Here is a 6,000-nt window from a genome sequence, read left to right on the forward strand (position 1 = left end):
CCTTCAAGGAGTATTTGCAAAAGTTCAACCTCCTGTCGAGATATGCACCAGAGGATGTCAAGGCTGCTAAAGTGGAACACTTTATGGAAGTATTGCAGTAGTCACTCCAGTATCAGCTGGTTGTTTGTGAATGTCGGACCTTTAGCGATCTGGTTAATAAGGCCCTTATGTTGGAGGATAAGTGTCGTGCAATGGACGACACCCGTAAGCGCAAGCTGATGGGTAGTGGAGGACCTAGTAATCCGAAGCCAAGCCCATGGCAGTCAGCTCCAGCAAGACCCAGTTATCAGCAGCGACAGTACAAGTCTCCATCATTTCGCCAGATCTACCAGCCTCAACAGCAAGTCAACACCAAGCCAGGATTCAACCCACCGAACAACAGTGGAGTCAAGACCAACCTTCCAGCACAATTTACCTGTTTTGGATGTGGACAGAGTGGGTACTATTCCATGCAGTGTCCCAACAAGAAGCCCAACGCACCGCGCCCCAATGTGCCAAATCAAGGTCAAGGAGCACTAGGCACAAACCAAGCACCCCGCAATCAGTAGTATCACAGCAGGGGACATATCAATCACATCTCCGCAGAAGAGGCACAGGATGACCCGGACTGCATTTTAGGTACATTTCTCGTCAACTCCACCCCAGCAACAATATTGTTTGATTGTGGAGCTTCGCATTCTTTTGTTACTCAAAGATTTGCGAAAAAGTGTTGTTTGAAGCCTACCCTGCTTAACGGGCAAATGGCAGTACATACCCCACGAGCAGTGTTAAGAACCAACCTAGGGTGTAGAGAAGTCGGGATAGTTATTAATTGGATAAGCTTCTCAGCAGATCTCATCGTCATTAAGTCTCGAGGCCTAGAAGTAATTCTCGGCATGGATTGGTTGGCCAAATAACAGAGCATCTTCGACTGTGCCAACAGGGCTATTACCATGACAAGCGACCAAGGGGTCAAAGTCAAGTATGTCTTTGAGCTAGTATCCACTCGTGTACCACAGGTTAACAGCCTGTCGGGAGAAGAGCTGGACCGAGTGCCGATAGTCTGCGAGTACCCGGACGTCTTTCCTGATGAGCTACTAGAGATGCCTCCCGACCGAGACATCGAGGTCATCATTGAGCTCATGCCTGGATCAAGGCCTATCTATAAGAAGCCTTATAGGATGGGATCCAAAGAGCTAGCAAAGCTGAAGAAGCAGCTAGATGAGCAACTAAGGAAAGGATTCATTCGTCCGAGTGCATCACCTTGGGGATCACCTGTTCTGTTCGTGTCTAAAAGGATGGGACTATCAGACTCTGCGTCGATTACCGTTCCCTCAATGAGGTCATGATCAAGCACAAGTACCCATTCCCCAAGATTGAAGATTTGTTTGATCAGTTAAATGGAGCCAAGGTATTCTCCAAGATCGATCTCCGATCTGGATATTACCAACTGAACATCCAATCTGAAGACATACCCAAGACTGTGTTCGTGACCCGGTATGGACTATATGAGTGCACTTTCATGTCTTTCGGGTGGACTAATGCCCCAACTTACTTCATGTAACTCATTAACAAGGTCTTCATGGAATACCTGGATAAGTTTGTCGTCGTATTTATTGATGACATATTAATCTTCTCCAAATTCGAAGAAGAGCATGAGCAACTCTTGATGTTTGTGTTGGAGAAGCTTCGAGAGCACCAACTTTATGCCAAATTCAGCAAATGCCAATTTCGGCTGAACGAAGTTGGATTCTTGGGTCATACCAGGACGACAAGTGGATTAGCAGTCGATCCCTCCAAGATTACTAAGGTAACCAATTGGGGTCGCCAATCATTGTGAAGGAAGTCCGGAGCTTCCTCCAGCTCGCGGGATACTACCGCAAGTTCGTAGAAGGATTCTCCCGCATCGCTCGACCCATGACTCAGCTCTTGAAGAAAGGCAAGAAGTTCGAATGGACGCCGGAGTGTGAAGCAAGCTTCCAGGAGTTGAAGAAGAGATTGACTACTGCCCCGGTATTGGCTACTCCAAATATTAGCAAGGAGTTTGTGATATATTGTGATGACTCCAGAACCTGGCTCGATGGGGTCCTAATGCAAGATGGCAGGGTCGTGGCGTATCTGTCACGGCAACTACGTCCGCATGAGGAGAATTATGCCACCCATGTTCTCGAATTGGCAGCCATAGTGCATGCTTTAAAGACACGGCGACATTACCTTCTCGGGAAGCAATGTGAAATATACACCGACCACAAAAGTATGAAGTATATCTTTACTCCATGGGAATTGAATATGAGACAACGAAGATGGTTGGAGTTAATCAAAGACTACGATCTCAACATTCAATACCACCCCGGTAAGGCCAATGTAGTGGCTGATGCTTTAAGCAAGAAGACCAGCACCTTGAACATTATGCTCAAGGGAAGGCTACCTGCCTTATATGAAGAAATGAAAAACTTCGGGTTGGAGAGGATTCCTGGCTAACCTCGAAGTGAAACCAACGCTGGCTGACGATATCAAGGAGGCCGAGAGAGGGCACAAGAGCATTGAAGGCATCAAGAAGAAGACCCAAGAAGGCAAGGCCCCAAAATTCTTAGTGGATGAGCAAGGAGTAGTGTGGTTTGGCAAACGTTTATGCGTACCCAACAAGGCACAACTCAAGGACTCGATCTTGCAGGAAGCGCATGACACACCCTACTCTATTCACCCCGGTGGTACCAAGATGTATCAAGATCTCCGAGGAAAGTTCTGGTGGCATGGCATGAAGAGGGAAATAGCAGCCTATGTTGCCAAGTGCGACGTGTGCCAGCGAGTCAAGGCTGAGCATCAACAACCTCGTGGACTTCTACAACCTCTCCAAGTGCCAGATTGGAAGTGGGAAAAAGTAGGCATGGACTTCGTTACCGGCTTACCCAGGTATAGCAGAGGCCATGACTCTATATGGGTCATCGTCGACCATCTGACCAAGGTGTCTCACTTCATACCGGTCAGCACCACCAATGGGGGCGACAAGTCGGCTAGCCTCTACATTGAGCTTATTGTGAGCCTTCACGGAGTTCCCAAGGAGATTGTGTCTAACCGAGGCACGCAGTTCACCTCCAGATTCTCAAAGAAGTTCCAAGAAGCCCTAGGAACCAAACTCTCTTTCAACACCACTTTCCACCCGCACACGGGCGGACACACGGAGAGAGTAAACCAGATACTCGAAGATATGCTCCTCGCTTGTGCCTTGGCGCATGGTCTCAAATGGGAATACTGTCTGTCGTTCGTTGAGTTCTCATACAACAACAACTACCAGTCTAGTCACCAAATGGACCTATTTGAAGTGTTGTACGGACGGAAGTGCCGCACCCCGCTCAACTGGTCCGAAACTGGTGAAGTGTTAATTTTCGGGCCGGAAGTTCTGCAAGAAGCAGAAGATAAGGTGCAGCTTGTGCGAGAAAACCTAAAGGCAGCCAAGTCGCGACAGAAGAGTTATGCGGATTCTCACTGCAGAGATGTGGAGTACGTTCGCGGAGAAGAAGTGTACCTCCGCGTCACACCTCTCAAGGGAACCAAGCGTTTCCACATCAAGGGGAAACTTGCTCCAAGGTTCATTGGACCTTTTAATTTCACGGCAAGGCATGCAGAAGTTGCTTACTAGTTGGAGCTACCTCCGGAACTTTCGGGTGTGCACATCGTCTTTCACGTGTCACAACTTTGGAAGTGTCTTCAAATGCCAAACCATCCCGATCTTTATAAGGACATCAACCATCAGGCTATCGACCTCCAGCCAGACATCACTTATCGTGAGAAGTCGATCTGCATCCTGGATGAAGCAGAGCGTTGCACCAGAAGCCGCACCATCAAGTATTTGAAGGTTCAGTGGAACAACCACACCGAAGAAGAAGCAACCTGGGAACGTGAATACTATCTCCGATCAGAGTTTCCATACCTTTTTAGCACCTAGCTTAGGAATCTCGGGGACGAGATTCTTGTAAGGTGGATAGGTCTGTCAAACCCTGTTTTCACTATCACTTTTTCTCTAATTAGAAAATCTGAGTTTATTAAAACTTTTTCAAAACTAATGTTGTGAGTGCCATGATTGCCATTGTATGCTTGAGTGCTTGACTATGTGATATCACAAACCACATTTCTCATGACTTAATTATTTTCAAAGTCCTTTTTCTTATTTTCGGTTAAAGAAAAACCCTCCTTTGGGTTGCACTACAAGTCCTTGATGGCAAGGCGTGTTCTAACCCAAAGTTGGTGATCTGGTTCTAGCGTCATTTTAGTTCACCAAAACCATAAAATAATTATTTTATGAATTATTTTCCTATTTTATTTGCATGTCCATTTCTGAGGCCAGAAATGATTTCCTATATGGATAAATACATTTCTGCCTTAGAAAATCTGAAAACTTTGGAGATGATTAGAAGGACATATATTTTCCATACATAAGATTTTCAACCCCTATTTATATTATTATTATTTGAGTAAACCGTGAAAACCCTTTCTCTCTGTTTTGACCTTTTGAAATATTTCCAAAGGAAATATCCTCAATAAATTCCTATAAAATTCCAGTGGTATCCCTAAGACATATTTGGTGCCCATATAAAATTTCACCTTGATCCAAGGTGATTAAGGACACCAAATAGTTGCAAAACCCCTTCTGTCCAGTATGAAGTTAGAGCAACTCTACATAGCAAAGTTTATCCATTGGAGCTGAAACTTTGCGGGAGTGCCTAATACCACCAAGTTTGAGCAAAGATATGTTTTCAAGTTTGAGCAAAGATATGTTCCTTCCAACTTGGTGCTACCCCTTGTTTTAGCACCAGACCCTATCCTGTTAAGTTGCAAATCCATTGGTGTTATGCAGCCACCCCAAACCACTATCGAGCACCTTCTGACAGTTAGGTAAAACCCCTCCTAACCTTAGCTAAACGCAATCCCTTTCTCCCAAACTCATAGAATAGGTGCCTGACACCAATGCCTAACTCCAATCAAGTGGTCCCTCTCTGGTTCAAAGTAGATATGCCAAAATCCCCAATTTGAGCTTCAGCCCAAGGCTGGTAGCACATGTTTCTTGTCTCTCTTTGACCAGCTGAGACTTCCATGGGATTCATATGGCTAGGCATCTCCAAGCCAGTGCCCATGACATGCTAGACACGTCCAAGGCACCCAGAGCGCACCAACATGCCGTAGCATGCCAAAACTGCACTCTGGCGCGCTACAGAGAGCAACCAAAGTGGGGGCGACTCCCTCGGCCACTTCCATCCTCCCGACGATGTCTCTCCTCTCCCCCGACAACCCCTCTGCAGTAGGCAGCCCTCAAGCCCCTCCTTTCCCGCGCTAAGAGCCGGTGCGACGCGTGCCCGCCCACACCTAATGCTCCAGAGGAGCGCGGCCACGATAGCTCGCCTTTCCTCCCTCTCTCTCTCTCTCGCAGTGAGTCCTGGCGGTCCAAAACCACGTCCTGAGACTGTGGTTTCAACCCCAGCTTCTCTCTGCACTCCCATCCACGCCACGGTGAATCACCGGTGTTCCCGAGTCGGCTCACCATCGCAGGCCTATAAATAGCCCCTCCCCTCGCTCTAGAACCCATCGCTCCACGTCACTAAGACCCCAATCACCTCCCTAGCCACCCTAGTAAGCAAGTAGATCCCCGGTGCTCGAGATCCACCGAGGCCCCTCCGCCTCGGAGCTCCGGTCGATCTCTGGCTACACATCGGCTCTCGCATCCCTCTGCCCACCAAAGCACTCCCCGTGACACGAGGAAGCTTTTCCCCCTCTTCCGTGAGAAAATCCGTGCCCGTAGCTACCACCTCCAACTTCACCCGAAACCCCTCCGTCGCGGCTACCTCGTCGCCGGTGAACCTGAGCCCCTCCACCGTCATCTCGACAACCATCAGGTAGGCGACGATGAGCCGGACCCATTTCCGTCATCGTTAGGGCCGAAGGACGTCCGTAGCCATGCCGGCATGATCCTCCTCCTCTCAGGCGAGAGGTAGGAGACGACCCCGACACGTGTGCCCCACCTTCCGG

Source organism: Hordeum vulgare, chromosome 1H (assembly GCF_904849725.1).
Source record: "Hordeum vulgare subsp. vulgare chromosome 1H, MorexV3_pseudomolecules_assembly, whole genome shotgun sequence".
Lineage (NCBI taxonomy): Eukaryota > Viridiplantae > Streptophyta > Magnoliopsida > Poales > Poaceae > Hordeum > Hordeum vulgare.